Source organism: Hemitrygon akajei, unplaced genomic scaffold (genome assembly GCF_048418815.1).
Source record: "Hemitrygon akajei unplaced genomic scaffold, sHemAka1.3 Scf000074, whole genome shotgun sequence".
NCBI lineage: Eukaryota > Metazoa > Chordata > Chondrichthyes > Myliobatiformes > Dasyatidae > Hemitrygon > Hemitrygon akajei.
Window position 1 is genome coordinate 4,182,049 of NW_027331960.1, and position 20,705 is coordinate 4,202,753.

General features: G+C 45.6%; 1 protein-coding gene across 1 annotated transcript in view; it reads right to left on the bottom strand.

Annotated features, from left to right (window-relative positions):
• Positions 1–20,705, bottom strand: part of LOC140722302 (uncharacterized) — a 60,378-nt gene that overhangs the window by 34,501 nt on the left and 5,172 nt on the right. Inside the window, exon 2 of the mRNA XM_073037089.1 lies at positions 20,194–20,361. The gene's annotated coding sequence lies outside the window, so the exon portion shown is untranslated. The remainder of the gene's footprint in view (positions 1–20,193; positions 20,362–20,705) is intronic.

Consider the following 20,705-nt stretch of genomic DNA (forward strand, 5'->3'; position numbering starts at 1 on the left):
CTCTCACAGACACGGTTCCGTTTGACATACAAGTCTCAGACCCTTCTCGTCTTCTGTCTACCCGGGGCTCTCTGATCAATTTACTGATTACCATGGCACATCCAATAGGGACTGCTGCTTTCCCTTTTCCTGTCTCCTTCCTCGGAGCAAAGCACCTAGATGCAATATGTCCCCCCTTTCCACAATTAAAACAGGTCAAGCCCGGAAATCTCTGGCCGTCTTGCCTCTCCTCCCCAATCTTACCACTAGCTCCTGGTGGGACCTCTGACTCAGCCAGCGGGCTTTCTCTATCGTTCCCACGGTCTCTCTGGGAACTTTTATTCAAGGAAAATTTTATCTTGTGGGTTAGGGCATATTCATCTGCGAACCTAGCAAATTCGGAGATGGACTTATTCGGCTTCTCATTCAAATACATCCGGATATCCTCCGAAACACCACTTTTAAATTCTTCAATCAGAATTAACTCCCTGAGACGCCAAAAATCCTCTTCCACTATTTCTGCTGTACACCAACGATCCAAGAGCACACCCTTCTCATAGGCAAACTCAGTATACATCTGATTCCACCCTTCCTTTAGATTTCTGAACTTTTGTCTATACGCTTCAGTTACCAATTTGTAAGTCCGGAGAATGGTCGCTTTAACTTTGTCATAATCCTCCGCCTCTTCCTCCTCCATGGACAACGCCACATATGCCCATTGTGCTTTCCCTTTTAACACACTTTGTAACAACGCCACCCACTGCTCTTTGGGCCACTTCTCATTCATGCCACCTTCTCAAAAAGCAAGAAATAACTATCAACATCCGTCTCCTCGAACGGAGGTACTAACCTCAACTCCCGACTTACATTAAACCGCTCCTCTCGGTCTGACCCTTGAGCTCTTTGCTCTTGCCTTAACTTCTCCATGTCCAAGTCATGTTGCCCCTGTTTCTCTGCCTCCTCATACTCTCTCTCTTTCTCGGCTCGCTCCTTTTCCTTTTCAGCTGCCTCCAGCTGTGTTAACTGAATTTCATGCTCTCTTTGCTTCTCAGCTCTGTCCTGCTCTTTTTTCACCTCTAACCCCTTTAGCTGGAGCTCATGCTCCCGTTTCACCTCTAACTCCTTTAGCTGGAGTGCATGCTCCCTTTGTTTGTCGGCCCTTTCTTTCTTCTTCTCAGCTGCTTTAATTTAATTTCATGTTCCAACCTTGATTTCTCCAACTCTAACTGAGCCTTCCCAATAGCTGGTACCTTTTCAGGGAATATTTTCCAATACCTCAGCTGAAAGCACATTCTTCTCAATATAATACTGAGTTATGGCCCTTCGCACCTCCCACTTTTTCATTGACAACCTCACCTCTGCGAGGTTTAGCCGCTCCGCCATATTTAACAAGTCCGATTTGGTGGCCGCCTCTAGCGCCTCCAGAGTCGGGTTTTCTATAAATTCATCCACGTCCATCTTTGCTGGTTTCCCGTCTGGCTACCCACATACCAGATCCAAGTTTTGACTTACAAGCCCGAATCACTGGCCTCCCAATTTGGTGTCAAATCTCGAGACAAGAACACCAATTTGTTACGTACCCCATAATTGGGTCACTTACCAGCAAAGATAGAGAGGTCCGTTGAAGTCTGATGGTACTATTTTTAACAGTATTTATTGATAAAAATACACAAAAATAATATCAATGCAAACATACAGATAATATACATCGTCAATACTAAATCTAAAAGCGCGGGTATAATAATAATCAATAAGAAATAACTCTATAATTGTCTCGGGGATAATGTATTGTCCGATGGAAATATAAAAGTCACTCAAATTCATGCAGGCTGCAGCCTTTTGTTGGAGTCAAGAGAGACAGATGTTTTAAACTTGCCTGCTTTCCTTTTTATGATGTCGATCCTTCGAGAGTTCCGTTTTTGTAGTCGGTTCTTTAGCTAAGCCGTTCCGTGGAAAACTCGTCGTCCGGGCAAGGATGGACACACACAGAAGTCACCACCGGCAGTCGCTATTAAACGCTGTCACGGGATTTCTATCGTTTCTCCTGGTGCGTCTAAAGGGGTTGTTCCCCAGACCCTCTTTTATCCTTACTCATGGGGTCTCAGATGTCAATCAGGTTGGGATGATGCAATCCCTCAGCCAGCCCCCTCGGCTCATTCCCTGAGGGCTTCAAATAAATAGTACAGTACTCAATACACAATTCCGTCTCCAAGAGACAATGGCCATTTCCCGTGGCTTTGTATCGCTGAGGGGCCAGGACATTCCAAACCCCCTGTGGATTCTGCGTGTCTTTCTCTCGCTTCCTGCGTCTCCTGACCTGAATTAATAGCGATCTTGCGATTCTCAAAAAGGTGGGGGCTACGTTGTACCCTTCAGCCCCTCAGAGTTGGGGCACAGGCGTAACAATATATAACTCCCAAACTATTGAGCTCGGGGGAAACAAGGCTTAGAGTCTTGAGATGGTAAAGCATGGAAGTTCAGTTCATCCACGGAATAGGTGATGAGAGAGAGATATTTGTAATCCAGGGTAAATGTCGAGAGAAGGCAATTACGTCGAATTCCAAAGGTTCCATTGTGGTGAAACGAGAGAACAGTTGCTGTAGATTTTATGCTTCATCGTTTCAAATCCACATACGAATTATCACCGAAAGTGACTTGTCACAAGGGGTATCGCCTTCAAGTGAATTATCACACCACACCCAGCCAAGCGTTAACACATAAGTAGTCTTCACAGGATACCCCAAATCCGATCCACACCTATGGATCAAATGAGGTGATAACCACACATTCGATGTATGGTGAATCAACACTTAACCCACCCTTGTGGGCATAGGAAAGCTCTAAACAGTGACCCTTGGCCACTAGTTCCCTGGTTTCGATCCTTCCATTTTTCCTCCTTCATCTCCGCCTGACTCTGAGTGTGAGTCCTCGGTTAAAACTAAACAAGCTGTGAGCGATGTAAACAAGCTGCAAGCCCGACTGATTTGCCTTCTTAATCACTCTCTCTCTTAAAATGAATGTCCTCAGCAAGCAAAAGCAAGGAATTAATAAGAATGTGAACTGACTGGTGTGCCAGTAGTTGGGATGACTGAATGACATTCTGAGCAGGTGAATAGTTCAAAATGTGTGAACTGACTGGTGTTTCTGTAGGGTGGATGACCGAGTGAATCCCTTCCCACAGACTGAGCAGGTGAATGGTTTCTCCCCAGTGTGAACTCGCTGATGACTCTGTAGGTTGGATGATTGAGTGAATCCCTTCCCACACACTGAGCAGGTGAACGGTTTCTCTCCAGTGTGAACTCGCTGATGTACCTTCAGTTTATTTGATTCAGTGAATCTCTTCCCACATTCTGAGCAGGTGAATAGCTTCTCCCCGGTGTGAACTGACTGATGAATCAGCAGGTTGGATGATTGAGTGAATCCCTTCCCACACACTGAGCAGGTGAACGGTTTCTCCCCAGTGTGAACTCGCTGATGTACCTTCAGTTTAGATGATTCAGTGAATCTCTTCCCACATTCTGAGCAGGTGAATGGCTTCTCCCTGGTGTGAACTGACTGATGTCTCTGCAGGTTGGATAACCGAGTGAGTTTCTTCCCACAGACTGAGCAGGTGAATGGCTTCTCCCCAGTGTGAACTCGCTGGTGTCTCAGTAGGTGAGATGACCGAGTGAATCCCTTCCCACAGACTGAGCAGGTGAACGGTTTCTCCCCAGTTTGAACTCGCTGGTGTCTCAGTAGGTGAGATGACTGAGTGAATCCCTTCCCACACACTGAGCAGGTGAACGGTTTCTCCCCGGTGTGAACTGACTGATGTCTCAGCAGGCTGGATGACAAAGTGAATCCCTTCCCACAGACTGAGCAGGTGAACGGCCTCTCTCCAGTGTGAACTCGCTGATGTACCTTCAGTTGAGATGACTGAGTGAATCCCTTCCTACAGACTGAGCAGGTGAATGGCTTCTCCCCAGTGTGAACTCGCTGGTGAGTCTGTAGGGTGGATGATTGAGTGAATCCCTTCCCACACACTGAGCAGGTGAACGGTTTCTCTCCAGTGTGAACTCGCTGATGTACCTTCAGTTTAGATGATTCAGTGAATCTCTTCCCACATTCTGAGCAGGTGAATGGCTTCTCCCTGGTGTGAACTGACTGATGTCTCTGCAGGTTGGATAACCGAGTGAGTTTCTTCCCACAGACTGAGCAGGTGAATGGCTTCTCCCCAGTGTGAACTCGCTGGTGTCTCAGTAGGTGAGATGACCGAGTGAATCCCTTCCCACTGACTGAGCAGGTGAACGGTTTCTCCCCAGTTTGAACTCGCTGGTGTCTCAGTAGGTGAGATGACTGAGTGAATCCCTTCCCACACACTGAGCAGGTGAACGGTTTCTCCCCGGTGTGAACTGACTGATGTCTCAGCAGGCTGGATGACAAAGTGAATCCCTTCCCACAGACTGAGCAGGTGAACGGCCTCTCTCCAGTGTGAACTCGCTGATGTACCTTCAGTTGATATGACTGAGTGAATCCCTTCCTACAGACTGAGCAGGTGAATGGCTTCTCCCCAGTGTGAACTCGCTGGTGAGTCTGTAGGGTGGATGACCGAGTGAATCTCATCCCACAGTCCGAGCAAGTGAACGGCCGCACCCCGGTCTGAACTCCCTGGTGTGCCATCAGGTCAGATGTCCGAGTGAATCCTTTCCCAGAAATTCAGCAGATGACCAGCTTCTGACTGGTGTGTCCACAGGTGGGATGACAGACTAAATGCTTTCTTACACACAGAACAGGTGAATGACCTTGCCCGGTGTCAACTTGCTGATGTACCTTCAGTTGAGATGACTGACTGAATCCATTCCCAATGTCTGAGCAGAAGAATGACCTGTCCCCTGTGTAAAATGACGGGCATGCCAGTTGGTCAAATGACTGAGTGAATCCTGCCCCGTAGTCTGATCAGGTAGGATGGTCGATTGAACCCCTTGCTTCACTTCTTAAATATCTAGACAGAGACAGCAAAACTGGTGTGCCATGTCTGACCTTCCGGGAGACAAATTCCTTCTCGTTTTTAACCTGTAAAAAGATTTACAAAATCCATCAATGGGTGTAGGACAACACTTCGGATGAGATTACCTGAGTTGCCAAGGTTTGATCCATCATCACACTGTTACAGTGAGGTTCCACCCAAGTTGCACAGAGAAATCATCTTCTAACTGGGTACAGTGCTGATATTTGGAATAACCATCAATTCCCTGATGCTCTTCTTGTTTCTATAGGAATGGGGCATTTCTGTGGTCTCCAATTTGTGCCTTGGCTCAGTTTGGCTCCCTCCATTGGTATTATTCCCTGTTCCTGCTGAGCTGCATGGGTGCCTGGCCACACAGTAACTGAAAAATTCTCACACAAATAGTCTTTCTTGACGTGCAGCTGGGATTTTCTTATATGTATTATTAACTTAAAGTGCCACAGTTTTAATGCCTTATAAAAATTTCTTGCTGAGATGAATGGTTGGTCCGCACAGCTGTTAAAGGCTCTTGCAGAAAAGTACCAACAAAGAAACAGGCCCTTTGGGCTATCTAGCTTGTGCTAAACTACTTAAACTCCCCAATCCCAACCCCTACCATTCAGGTACCTACACAAAACTCCTTAAATGTTGAAATCCAGCTCACATTCACCATTTGTGTTGGCTGCTCATTCCGCACCCAGATGACCATCTGTGTGAAGAAGTTTCCCCTCATGTTCCCCTTAACATTTCACCTTTCACCCTTAACCCATGGCCTCTGGTTGTAGTTCCACACCATCTCCGTGGTTAAAGCCAGCTTGCATTTTATCTATGACCCTCTATCACAATCAAATCTCTCCTCAATCTTCTACATTCCAAGGAATAAAGTCCTAACCTGTTCAATTTTTCCTCATAACCCAAGTCCTCCAGACCTGGCAAAACCCTTGTGAATTTTCTCTGAACTCTCAGAACCTCTTTTACAACTTTCATCTATCTACTGTTGTCAGTGCTTTGGTTCATGAAGGCCAATGGGCTGAAATCTTTCTTTCCGTCTCTATCTAACTGTGATACCACTTTCAGTGAATTACAGACTTGTATTCCCAGGTCCCTTTCCTCTAAAACACTCCTCAGTGCCCAACCAGTCACTGTGTAAGACCTACACTGGTAGGTCCGACCAAAGTGCAACACCTCACACTTGTCTGCATTAAATTCCATTTTCCATTTCTCAAACCATTTTTCCAGCTGGTCCAAATCGCACTGTAAGCCATGATAGTCTTCCTCCCTGTCCACTACAGCCCAATCTTGGTGTCATCCACAAATTTACTGATCCAGTTAACCACACTATCATCCAGATTACTGATATAGATGACAAACAACAACAGATCAAGCACTGATCCCTATGACACACAACTAGTCACAGGCCTCCAGTCAGAGAGGCAACCATCTGCTACCACACTCTAGCTTCTCCCAAAGACAGTGTCTCATCCAATTTACTATCTCATCTTGAATGCTGAGTGACTGAACCTTCTTGACCCTCCTCCCAAATGAGACTTTGTCAAGTGCCTTGCCGAAGTCCATGTAGACAACATCCACTGCCTTGCCTTCATCCACTTTCCTGATAACTTCGAGAAACTCTATAAGATTGGTGAGCCATGAACTACCAAGCACAAAGCCATGTTGTCTATCCTTAATCAACTCACATCTATCCAAATACTTATATATCCGGTTCCTGCACATAAGTTCCAATAACTTCCCCCTACTGATGTCAAGCACACCAATGTACAATTTCTTAGTTTATTTTGAGAGCCTTTCTTGAACAGCGGAACAACATTGGTTGTCCTCCAATCCTCCACTACCTCACCTGTCACTAAGGATGATTTAAATATCTGTGCTTGGGCCCCGACAACTTCTGCACTTGTCTTCCAAAGGGTCCGAGGGAACAATTTGTCAGGCCCTGGGGATTTATCCATGGCAATTTGCCTTCAGACGGCAAACACCTCCACCTCTGTAATCTGTACAGTGTCCATGAAGTTGATGCTGCTTTGCCTCACTTCTATAGACTCTGTGTCCACCTCCTGAGTAAATACGAATGCAGAAAAAATCTCCCCCATCCATTTTGTCTCCTCATATGGATTACCATTCTGATTTTGTAAAGGATTATTTTTTTCCCTTGCAATCTTTTTGCACTTAACATATCTGCAGAATCCATGAGGATTCTCCTTCACCTTGTCTGCTGGGGCAACGTCATGCCTTCTTTCATCAGTGTTCACTTGAATTTCCTGTATCTCATAAGTAGCCCATTTGTTCCTATCTGCCTGTATGCACCTCCTTTTTATTGATCTGGGAGACGAAAACCAAAGGGGTGATAGAGCTGCATGGTGGGGGGTGGAGGTAAGGGGGGGTTAAACTAACGTCTCAGGGGGAATGGATGCCTGAATAACAGAACAGATAGTAGAGGTGTTATGGAGACAGGTGTTGTTCAGACCTCAGACAAGGTCAGGAATGAAAAACGTTGAGCATGCTGCAGTGAATATGCTGAACCCTGTATATCTCAATGCAAGGAGCATGATAGGAAAGGTGGATGTGTTCAGGTCATGGATCAACACCTGGAATTAAGATACTAGGATCTGGCAACTGTGGACTGGGACAGGCTGCTTTATGGCAAAGGTGTGCTTGGTAAGTGGGAGGCCTTCAAAGTGAAATTTTGAAAGTACAAAGCGGGTATGTGCTTGTCAGAATAAAAGGTAAAGATAGAAACTGCAGGGAACCTTGGATTTCAAGAGATGTTGAGACCCTGGTGAAGCACAAAATGGAGTTTCATAACAGGGATAGGCAGGCAGGTTCTTATGAAGTATAAAATATACAAGAGAACACATAAGAGATAAATCAGGATGGCTAAAAGCAGGCATGAGGTTGCCATTGCAGAAAAGATTAATCATCAGGGATTCCAGAGATAGATTAAGAGCAAAAGGATTTTAAGGCACAAATTTGGTTCTCTGTAAGACCAGAATGCCAATCCACGTATGGAACCAAAGCAGATGGGAGAGATCTTAAATATGTTTTCATCTCTATTTACTCAGGAGATGGACAAAGGTTCTATTGGAGTGTGAAAAAGCCACATTAAAATCGTGGACCCTGTACAGATTAAAGAAGAGATGTTATTTCACTGTTCAACATGGAACATTGAGCATAGAAATCTACATCATATTCCAGGCCATTCAGCCTACAATGTTGTGCCAACCACATAACTTACTCTAGAAACTGCCTAGAATTTCCCTAGCACAGAGCCCTCTATTTCTCTAAGCTCCATGTGCCTATCTAAGAGGCTGTTAAAAACCCCTATTGTATCTGCCTCAACCACCACTGCTGGCAGTGGATTGCACACACACACTATTTTCTAGGTAAAAAACTTACCCTTGCCATCCCCTCGGTAACTATTTCCAAGCACCTTAAAACTATGCCCCCTCGTGTTAGCCATTTCAACCCTGGGGGTAAAACCTCTGGCTATCCACACGATCAATGCCCCTCATCACTTTATACACCTAAAAAAGGGTCTAAACATCAGAAAGTAAATTATACATTGCTTTGAGGATCTGTTAGAATTATGAGGGTATAGATAGGGTAAATGCAAACAGCTTTTTCCACTGAGGTTGGGTAGGATGACAACCAGAGGTCATGGGTAAGTGGGGAAGGTGAAAATTTAATGGGAACATTTGGGAAATCTCTTTAATGAAATGGTCGTGAGAGTGTGGAATGAGATGCCAGCAAAAGTGGTGAATATAAGCCCAGTTTCAACAATAAGAGAAGTTTGATAGGTACTTGGATGGTAGGGTCATGAAGGGTGATTGTCCCTGTGCAAGTAGTTGCATTAGACAGCTTAAATGTGTTCTCGGCATTGACTAGGTTGGCCAAATAGCCTGTTTCTGTACTGAACTTCTCCATGTTTCTATGACAGAGAAGCTGGCCAAACTTGTAAGGGGAAAGGTAGGAGTGACAACGGAGCAGCAATGGCTGGAGTTTCTGGGAGCAATTCGGGAGCTGAGTGATCGATACATCCCAAAGAAGTGGAAGCATTGGAAAGGCAGAATGACACAACCATGGCTGAAATGAGAAGCCAAAACCAACATAAAGACCAAAGAGAGAGCAAACAAAAGAGCAAAAACTATTGGGAAGCTTTTAGAAACCAACAGAAGATGACAAAAAAAAAGTCAGATGAGCTTGCATGGATTTATGATTTGTAGTCATTAATGAGTCTTGGTAGCACCCAACTGTCTGAGGCATCCAGAAGAATAAAATATCCGGGGCCTCAATATCTCTTGAAAACCAAGGTTCCCTGCACCATTTACCTTTCAACTTTTATTTTGACAGGCACATACAAACTCAATACCCTCAAAATTTCACTTCTGAAGGCCTCCCACTTACCAAGTACTCCTTTGCCAGAAAACAGCCTGTCGCAAACCATACTTATCAGATCCTTTCTGATACCATCAAAATTGACCTTTCTCCAATTTAGAATCTCAACCCGTGGTCCAGACCTCTCTTTTTCCATATTTACTTTTGAATCTCATGACATTATGATCACTAATTTCTGTCATCAGCCCTGGATCATTTCCTAACAGCTTATTGCACACTTCTATGTCGGGATTCCTACGTACTGATTAAGGGCACATTTGACAAACTTTACCCCATTTAGTCCTTTTACATTATGGGAGTCCTAGTCAATATATGGAAAGTTAAAATCACTTACTGCATCAAGCTTTGTTTCTTGGCATGGTCTGCGATCTCTCTACAAATTTGTTCCTCTAAATCCCTCAGACTTTTGGGTGCAACAAAGTCCCAGTCATGGCTACAATATCGTAATTCCCTGCCCTGAGCTCATCTGGCTTTCCTACGATGCTTCTTGCATTGTAATATACACAGCTCAGCACATTCATTGCACCATGCTCAGCCATTTGATTGCTGACTCCATCTGAGGTCTGAACAACTTCAGACCAAGCCTGTAAAGATGGGAATCTGCCTCCCCAGTTTAACTCCCTACTGCTCCAATACTTACCAACTAAGTTAGCCAACATGATTAAAACAAATAATATGGATTGGCCTAACAATGACCAAAATCGAATGTGACAAGCTTTGACATATTGTTGAGACCTGACTTTCAAATTCCAATCAACCCTGAAGGGAACTAATATTAAAGGTGAAGATGTTCAGTGGGAAGAAGGACGCGAGAGGGCGATATCTGGGGATCAGAAACGGGAACAAAAACCTACCAAGGGACAGGTGGGGACAACAACCCGTTTTCAAATTAACAAGCAAGGATGCTTCCTGCCGTGAGTACCACCCCTCAGGAAGAGCCCAACGGAACATTGCAAGTTGCTGGAATTCCAATTCCGTTTATGATTGATATGCCGGCAACCACAACCACTCTCAATCAGGAAATTATATCGGAAAATGGATTCCAGCTATCAAACACTACAATCACTCTGTCTGGGTTCGAAGGCACGGAATGCACGTATTCACATACACAGCCACTACAGGTGGAATTCCAGGGGGATTGAGAAAAGCCAGTATTATGCACCCCTCTAGGGACAAAGTTCCCAGTCATATTAGAGAGGTTAAAGGAAGAGAGAACAGTGCATTACTGGCCGAAGATCTGGATTTCCTTCGGTGACAGACAGGACAGGTGGTTCCCCATACCACCGTGAGGGTTTGCCTTGGGTTCAAGTCAAAGAGCCTAGGGTTCCTTGCCTACACCCTGATGAAACAAGCCTCCAGCACCAAGGGAGGCTGGCCAGACTTGGCCGCATGCCAACTCTGATACTGGAAGGACTCAGGTGAAGACAGGACATCTGGTAAGACACTCTTTTAATATTGACCGAACCCAAGAGGCTGTACCCCATCTCTGGGCAATCTCAGGCCATGAAATTGGCCTTGCTTGTTAATTTCTAAAACTGCCCCCCGTCCGGATCACCATGAAAGAAGGACAGACTCTCCCATCCACTCTGCAATATCCCCTCAAGCCCGAGAACTGGAATGTTTTATGAGAATGGAAGCCCTTTTATGGATCCAGCAGGGAAACGATATTCTGGCGATGCGATAGTGACGGACAGTGAAGTAATTGAGCAGGCCTCTTTTGAAGCAGCTGTCTCGTCCAGAAGGCTGAGCCGTTTGCTCTGACTTGTGCCTGTATCCAAGCAACAGATAAAAGTGCGAACAATTACACGGACTCCCGTTATGCATTTGGAGTTGTACATGACTACGGGGCTCTCTGGGAACATGGGGATACCTGATTTGCTCTGGCCACCCCATTAGTAATGCCTCCTTTGTAAACAACTTACTCACCGCTCAACAGCTACCTCGAGTTTTGGCTATTATTAAATGTGCGGCCCACACCCGCATGGCCAACCAGGTCACTGAACTCAATGCTTTAGCAGATTAGACAGCGAAAAGTGCTGCACAATCCTCGATAGTTGTAGTCTCCTCGGATTCCCATCAAGCAATCCTCCATGACTGAAGCAGAACGGGTTTGCCAGACATGTGGGAGGTACGTACTTTTCAGGGGGACGCCTCTGAGGAGGAGTGCAAGCTGTAGTTCCAGGTGGGGTGCCAGAAAGACCCCGACCGAGGTTTCTGGATCACCCCAGCGGGACAGGTTTGTGTTCCTACACAGTTTTTACCTATATTGGTCAATTATGCACACACCTGGAAAAGGAGGGAATGGTTGTTAACCTGCACCCTGCACACCGGGTACGACTCCCTTGACCATTTTCGTGTCTACAAGTTGATGTTACTGAATTGCCTAGAGTACATTGCTATAGATACTGCTTAGTTATTATAGATGCGTTTAATAGATGGATTGAAGCTATTCCAACTACCAATAATACTGTTACGACTGTTGTGAAGGTATTATTACGGGATATAATTCCCAGGTACGGCCTGCCAGAGATGCTGAGCTCTGACAATGGCCCACACTTTGTGGCGAAAGCAAGCGAAGGGGTGTGTAACAAACTAGCTATCAAGCAACAATTCCAGTGTGTACACCACCCACGGGCCGCTGGCTTAGTGGAAAGTGTCAATGGCACTCTGAAGAGTAAATTAGCCAAACTAACAGCGGAGACTGGACTCACTTGGTTGAAGGTCCCACTGTTAGACCTATTCTACATGAGGGTCACCCCACAGGGGAAAACAGTGTTGTCACCAGCTGAAATCATTTATGGACGGCCCATGAGGACACCCTGTGGACCAAGACCTTGTGTACCGTTGTTCCCAGAAAGTCTACCAGGTAAATTGGATATGCATACCCTCGGGGAAGAGATGGGGAAATACATATGCCAACTAAACAAAATTTTCCAAGCATTACATTCACAGGTACGACAGGCTTACAAGGAAGAGAACCACCCCGCAGAGAGCAGTGACTATCCCACCCAAGAAACTGGGAATTTTGTCCTGACCAAGAACTGGGATTGAGGAAACTCAGACCTCGGTGGAGAGGACCATATTAGGTGTTACTGACCACTCCACGGCTCTGAGACTGAAGGGGCAATCTCGGTGGATACATTGAACAGACTACAAACGTGCTACTGAAGGAACAGAGTAGAAGGACTCTCTCGGACTAAAGGAAAAAGTATTGGTTGATTGTGGTGTGATGAACCTTTAGGTTTCTTGTAATTTTAAGAGAGATTGCCTGAGTGACGTCAGCCGCCGGCTTTCTCGGCTCCTGTTTGATTCTTACTGAGAGAGAGGGAGGGGTGGAACTATTTGACCCTGCAGCGTGCTTACACTTGCTCACAGCTTGTGTTTGCATAGCTAACAGTTTGCTTTATTTAAGCAAGGACAGTCAGAGACAGACAGTCAGATGGAGAGAAAGAAAGAAGATGGAAGGTTCGAAACAAAGGACCTAGTGGCCGAAGTTCGGTGTTTGAACTCTCCTGTGCCCACAAGGGTGGGTTGATTATTGATCCAGCAAATACCTGGAAAATACCTGAGGAGGAAGGTAAAGCTGCGTGAGTGCGGGTGACGTCAGCAGCGAGCGCCGGATTTAAAAAGCGACCCACTTTCAGGAGCGGGCAGCGTCAGTGCGAGCAGCGGAGCGGGAGTAGAGTGCTCGTGATCGACATACGACTGGAGATCGGAGGATCAGCCGTTGTAGGTAGGCCGAGACCCTCGGACCTACCTGGAAAATACCTGAGGAGGAAGGTAAAGTTGCGTGAGCGCGGGTGACGTCAGTGGCAAGCGCGGGCTTTAAAAAGCGACCCACTTTTAGGAGCGGGCAGTGTCGATGCGGGCAGCGGAGTGCGCAGGAGCAGAGTGCTGGGCTTTGGCTCAGCGGGCTTCGGCGCAAGAGGACTTCGGCAAGAAGCTTGCTTTTCATTTATTCTGACTAATCTGGGATCAGGTAATGGGGGAGACGGTTAGAGCAGTGGTGTGCTCCGTATGCAGTATGTGGGAGGTCAGGGTCAACACAGTTGTCCCTGATTACCACACCTGCAATAGGTGCATCCAGCTGCAGCTCCTATCAGACCGAGTTAGGGAATTGGAGCAGGAGCTGGATAAACTACGGATCATTCGGGAGGCAGAGGCAGAGATAGATAAGAGTTATCGGGAGGTAGTCACACCGAAAAGACAGGAGGTAGGCAAATGGGTGACAGTGAAGAGAGGCAGGGGGAGCAGACAGAGAGAGAAGAGCACCCCAGTGGCCGTTCCCATCAAAAATAAGTATACCGTTTTGGATACTGTTGGTGGGGATGACATACCAGGAACAAGCTGCAGTGGTCCTGTCTCTGGCACTGAGGTTGGACCTGCGACTAGGAAGGGAAGGAGGGAAGAGAAGAGAGCAGTAGTGATAGGGGATTCTATAGTCAGGGGGGCGGATAGGAGATTTTGTGGGGAAGATCGGGAGTCTCGGATGGTATGTTGCTTCCCTGGTGCCGGGGTCCGAGAAATCTCAGATCGGGTACAGGTTATTCTCGAGTGGGAGGGCAAGGATGCAGATGTTGTGGTCCATGTAGGGACCAATGACGTGGGTAGGATGAGTGAGGGGGTCCTGCGTAGGGAGTTCAGGGAGTTAGGTGCGAAGCTGAAGAGCAGGACCTCCAGGGTAACAATCTCAGGATTGCTACCTGTGCCACGTGCAAGTGAGGCAAGGAACAGGAGGATTATAAAGATTAATACGTGGCTGAGAGGATGGTGCAGGAGGGAGGGCTTCAGGTTTGTGGATAATTGGGCCTTGTTCCAGGGAAGGTGGGATCTGTTCCGAAGGGACGGTTTACATCTGAACTGGAGCGGTACTAACATTCTTGCAGGGAAGTTTGCTACAGCTTCTTCGGGGGGGTTTAAACTAAATTTGCAGGGGGCGGGGATCCAGACTGTGAGAGATGATAGCGAGAGGATGAATAAAGGACAGGTGGGGACTACACGGTTCCAGAATATTAAGTGTGTAGTAGAGGGAGGTGGGGCGGAACAAGTGATAAGGAGGACTCGTGTCAGAGGGATGGTCTGACGGAACATGGAGTTAAATGTGTTGCAAGAATAAGTAAATGGATTGAAGCCCAGGTGCGAATGGGTAACTATGATGTTGTTGGGATAACGGAGACATGGCTGCAGGGAGATCAAACCTGGGAAATGAACGTACAAGGGTATATGTGCATGTGGTAAAGGTAATGTCGCAGTAGTTATGGGGGATTTCAACATGCAGGTGAACTGGGAGAATCAGGTTGGTGCTGGACCACAGGATAGGGAGTTTGTAGAGTGCCTACGGGATGCATTCTTGGAACAGCTTGTACGAGAGCCGACCAGGGACAAGACTATTCTGGATTTAGTGTTATGTAATGAACAGGATTTGATAAGCGATCTCGCAGTAAAGGAGCCATTAGGAGGTAGTGATCACAATATGATAAGCTTTTATCTGCAATTTGAGAAGGATAAGGGCAGCTCGGAGGTGTCAGTGTTACAGATGAACAGGGGAAACTATGAAGCCATGAGGGAGGAGCTGGCCAAAGTTGACTGGACGGATAGCCTAGCAGAAAAGACCGTGGCAGGTATTCTTGGGAATAATGCACAAGGTGCAAAATCAGTTCATCCCCCAGAGAAGGAAGGATTCAAAGGGGGGAAAGGGGCCTCAGTGGTTGACAAAGGAAGTCAGAGACTGCATAGCATTAAAAAAAAGGAAATATGACAGAGCTAAGGTGAGTGGGAGGACAGATGATTGGGAAGTTTTTAAGAAACAACAGAACTTAACTAAAAAGACAATACGGGGAGAAAAAAATGAGGTACAAACGCAAGCTAGCCAGGAATACAAAGGAAGACAGCAAAAGCTTTTTTAGGCATGTGAAGAGAAAAGAAGATAGTTAAGAACAATGTTGGGCCCTTGAAGAATGAATTGGGTGAAATTGTTATGGGAAACAGAGAAATGGCAGAAGAATTTAATGAGTACTTCAGATCTGTTTTCACTAAGGAAGACACAAGCAATCTCCCAGATGTATGGATGGGCCAAGGACATAGGGTAACAGAGGAAATGAAACAGATTGACATTCGGAAGGAAACGGTGATGAGAAGACTGATGGGACTGAAGGCTGACAAATCCCCAGGACAAGATGGTCTGCACCCTAGGGTACTAAGAAGGTGGCTCTGGAAATTGCGGATGCATTGGTAATCATTTTCCAATGTTCCTTGGATTCAGGATCAGTTCCTGAGGATTGGAGAATGGCTAATGTTATCCCACTTTTTAAGAAAGGAGGGAGGGAGAAAACAGAACTATCGACCTGTCAGCCTGACATCGGTGGTGGGAGAGGTGCTGGAGTCCATTATTAAGGATGAAATAGTGGCATATCTAGATAGCAGTGATAGGATTGGGCCAAGCCAGCATGGATTTACCAAGGGTAAATCATGCTTGACTAATCTGTTGGAGTTTTTTGAGGATGTAACCAGGAAGTTAGACGGGGGAGATCCAGTGGATGTAGTGTACCTCGATTTTCAGAAGGCATTTGATAAGGTCCCACATAGAAGATTAGTGGGTAAAATCAAAGCTCAGGGCATCGGGGGGAAGGCATTGACATGGATAGAAAACTGGTTGGCAGATAGAAAGCAAAGGGTAGCGGTGAATGGGTGTTTCTCGGAATGGCAGGTGGTGACTAGTGGGGTGCCACAGGGCTCGGTATTGGGACCACAGCTGTTTACCATTTACGTTAACGATTTGGATGAAGGCATAGAGAATAGCATCAGCAAATTTGCTGATGATACTAAGCTGGGTGGCAGTGTGACATGTGATGAGGATGTTAGGAGAATTCAGGGTGACTTGGATAGAATGGGTGAGTGGGCAGATACTTGGCAGATGACGTTTAATGTGAATAAGTGTGAGGTTATCCACTTTGGGAGTAAGAACAGGAAGGCAGATTATTATCTGAATGGTATAGAGTTGGGTAAGGGAGTAATACAAAGAGATCTCGGAGTCCTTGTTCATCAGTCACTGAAGGTGTATGAGCAAGTGCAGCAGGCAGTGAAGAAGGCTAATGGAATGTTGGCCTTTATTACAAAGGGAATTGCGTACAAGAGCAAGGAAATCCTCTTGCATTTGTACAGAGCCCTGGTGAGACCACACTTGGAGTATTGTGTACAGTTTTTGTCTCCAGGGTTAAGGAAGGTCATCCTGGCTGTAGAGGAAGTGCAGCGTAGATTCACGAGGTTAATTCCTGGGATGTCTGGACTGTCTTACGCAGAGAGGTTAGAGAGACTGGGCTTGTACACACTGGAATTAAGGAGATTGAGAGGGGATCTAATTCAAACATATAAGATTATTAAGGGATTGGACAAGATAGAAGCAGGAAATATGTTCCAGATGCTGGGAGAGTCCAGTACCAGAGGGCATGGTTTGAGAATAAGGGGTAGGTCATTTAGGACAGAGTTAAGGAAAAACTTCTTCTCCCAGAGAGTTGTGGGGGTCTGGAATGCCCTGCCTCGGAAGGTAGTGGAGGCCAATTCCTTGGATGCTTTCAAGAAGGAGCTAGATAGGTATCTTATGGATAGGGGAATCAAGGGATATGGGGACAAGGCAGGAACCGGGTATTGATAGTAGATGATCAGCCATGATCTCAAAATGGTGGTGCAGGCTGGAAGGGCCAAATGGTCTACTTCTGCATCTATTGTCTATTGAATGTGTGATTGTCACTTTGTTGGATCCACTGGAGTGGATCTTTAGGTTTGGCAGTATCCTGTGAAGACCACTTGTGCTAACCCTTGCCTGGGGGTGGTAATTCACTTGTACAGGGTACCCCGTGACAAATCACTGTTGGTGATAATTCCTATAATCCATATGGGGATTTTGATGGAGTATCCCGTGGCTACCACTTTTGTTAACCCTCAACAGGATTTGGGTGTGTTATGTGGTAACCACTTGTGAGAAAGAGATTCTGTGGAAATCACTGTCCGTATTACTTTGTGTGTTGGACCTGGATTGGGAGTACCTTGTGGAATCAAACCTGTGTGTTAACCCTTGCCTGGGTGGTAGTTCCCTTTGAAGACGGTACCCCTGTTATCAGCTAGTTTTGGTGATAATTCATATGTGGATTTGGAACAAAGACGGATAAGATCTTCGGCGACTGTTATCCTGTTTTATCACCATGGAACTTGTGGAATTGGAAGCAATTGCCTACTCTCGACATTCACCTTCGATTACAAATATCTCTTTCTCATCATTTATTCCGTGGATGAGCTGAACTTTCATACTTTACCATCTTAAGACTCTAAGCTTGGTATTCCCTGAGCTCAATGGTTTGGGAGTTATATTTACACATATGTATACACATAACACTGTTAACCATAGAACACTACAGCACAGTACAGGCCCTTCAGCCCTCCATGTTGTGCTGACCCATATAATCCTTTAAAAAATGTACTAAATCCACACTACCACATAACCCTCTATTTTTCTGTCATCCATGTGCCTGTCCAAGAGGCTCTTAAATAGCCCTAATGTTATAGCCTCCACCACCATCCCTGGCAAGTCATTCCAGGCACCCACAACCCTCTGTGTAAAATAACTTACCACTGATGTCGCCCCTAGACTTCCCTCCCTTAATTTTGTACATATGCCCTCTGGTATTTGCTATTGCTGCCCTGGGAAACAGATACTGACTATCCACCCTGTCTATGCTTCTCATAATCTTGTAGACCTCTATCGTCCCCTCTCATTCTTCTACTCTCCAAAGAGAAAAGTCCCAGCTCTGCTAACCTTGATTCATATGACTTGTTCTCCAAACCAGGCAACATCCTGGTAAATCTCCTCTGCACACTCTCCATAGCGTCCACATCCTTCCTATAATGAGTTGACCAGAATTAAACATTAAGAGCAGTCTCACCAGAGATTTGTAGAGTTGCAACATGACCTCTCTACTCTTGAACTCAATCCCCCTGTTAATGAAGCCTAGCATACCATAGGCCTTCTTAACCACCCTATCAACCTGTGCAGCAACCTTGAGGGATGTATGGATTTGAACCCCAAGGTCCCTTTTCATTGTTTTGCTTAAGTTGTTATATTATAAGTAGATACAAATAAAGATAGTGGTGTTAACATCAAAACCAGACTCCATGTGTGGTCTATTGCTGCTGGTTCATTTAAATTGTTACAGGTATGTAACAGTGGTGTTCGTGTTTATGTCTTTAAGAGGGATCACCCCAGCATCCGGGGTCCCCATGTTAACACATTTCTGTGTCTCTGTCACACCGATGCCAAACAGGTAGAACTAGGGGCCTGCTGGGTTTGTGCCAAAATTCCGCAGCATAGTAAAACTATGACTCCAATGTCAGTAATCCCGCTCAACCAGAGTGAGGAACTCTCAGCCTAGGCTTTCACAAATGCCACCCGGGGAAGAGAGATGCGGAACTGGGATCCAGTCAGAGATGACTGTGACTGTCAGTGTTTTCAGGGATGGTATCTCAGGCTCCCACCAAACAGAACTTCCTATACTGGGAAACATGCATCCTGACCATACTTGCAGGTGCCCAGCAGCGGAGAGGAATAACTGAGACTGAGCGATTTTGGACGATCACTTTTCTCTCCTATGGAGTAGCCAGGAATCCACGAAAGATAATCAATTTGGCTACAGCACTTGAGCTGGCCACAACACTGCAGAGGCCCTGACAGAAACGCAGGCCCAAGTAACAGAAATATCCACTGAAATGATTGCAATCCGGCAAACAGTCGTACAGAGTCGTATGGCTTTAGATTTTATCCTAGCTGAGAAAGGGGGAACCTGTGTTATTATTGACACAGAATGCTGCACCTATATCCCTGATGAGTCTACTAACATTACATCCCTCTCCAAGCACACTGCCAGGGAGATTGACAGCATCAAGAAAGTAGGGTAGGATTTACACAGGTTCACCGAAGGGTCGAAATGGTAGTATTTGAAGGCCTGTTTGGTAATATGTGAGGCATGATATTGCATTATGGCTTAATAGTTGTGCATATCATTGTTATAATTACTGTTGTGCACTGTTTTTATCCATTGATAAGTCAATGCTGTACACTGTTGCTTTCTCTGTGAAAAAATTACTGCTTTGTTGATCATGTAATGATCAAAAGGAGGGAGTGGTAAAGTATGTAAAATGGTTAACACTTCCTTAAACAATAGCCGCCTGTTCTTCTGAAAGAAATTGCTGATGATTAGCCAATGTACTAAGCCATGCTGAGCCATATTTCTTCTTGAGGGTAGCTAGCTAGGGTTTCTGGATGTTTATCTGAATTGTGCACTCATGTGTAGAGATAGGACAGCTTCAGTCTGTTCTGTGTGTGTATGTAAGCCATTATGACTATTTTGTAATTTATCTTTAATATAGTAAATAACTTTGGCTCCAGCCTGCCTTGTGTGGTGGGTATCTGGACAGATATATCTGTGGTGTAAGGGGAATTGTTAGTCAGTTAGTGGATTGGGCGGGAACAGTCATAGACTATTCCTGTTTGAGCGACTAACTGAGTAAGCCCCAGATGCTTGGAGTAAAGAGTTTGGAGTTATACGGTCTCTGAGTGACTTTTTCCAAATTCGACTTCCACAGAATGGGAGTGGTTTTAAAGGGCTGGGCTGCTGGAAGCACATTACCAGACCTGGAGTGATTGCAACTGGATCTGACAGAGGCATAACTGGTTCTTCTGGGCACAGTCAGTCTCACTCCAACTGTTTCCTACCTTCCATTTACAGGTATGTAATGTCTAACGGACCAGTGTTTGAGTAAATGAGACTCACCAAACTTTCTCCTGACTGAATCACTGGATTCTCTGAGTCAGATGGGTTCTCTCCAGTTGATGCTCTCAATTCTCGGGCTGGTTCACTTGTTGATGTTCCCTCGTCTTCAGTCGTGGTTTGCTTCCAGTTGGGGTTTTTCTTCCAATAAATCTCTCACCGCAGGTCTAACTTTAACATGAAAGATAATGAAGCACTTTAACAATAGAAAAGAGAACCAAACGTTTCTGCTTAATGTTACTAACAACAAAACTCACTGAAATTTAAACGTTGAAGGCAGATATAATGATCTCAGTGAACAATCTTTCATTGTCCCTCACACGTCACAAAACGATATGGGATAAGAAGGAGCCATCATTCAGTCATGGTAAGACATAAGACACAGGAACAGAATTAGGTGATTCGATCCAGCTGGTCTGCCCCACCACTGGGCAGATGAAAACATGGCTGATTTTCATTCCAACACCATATTTGTAACCCTGAAACTACTTAGCAATCATGAGTATATTAATCTC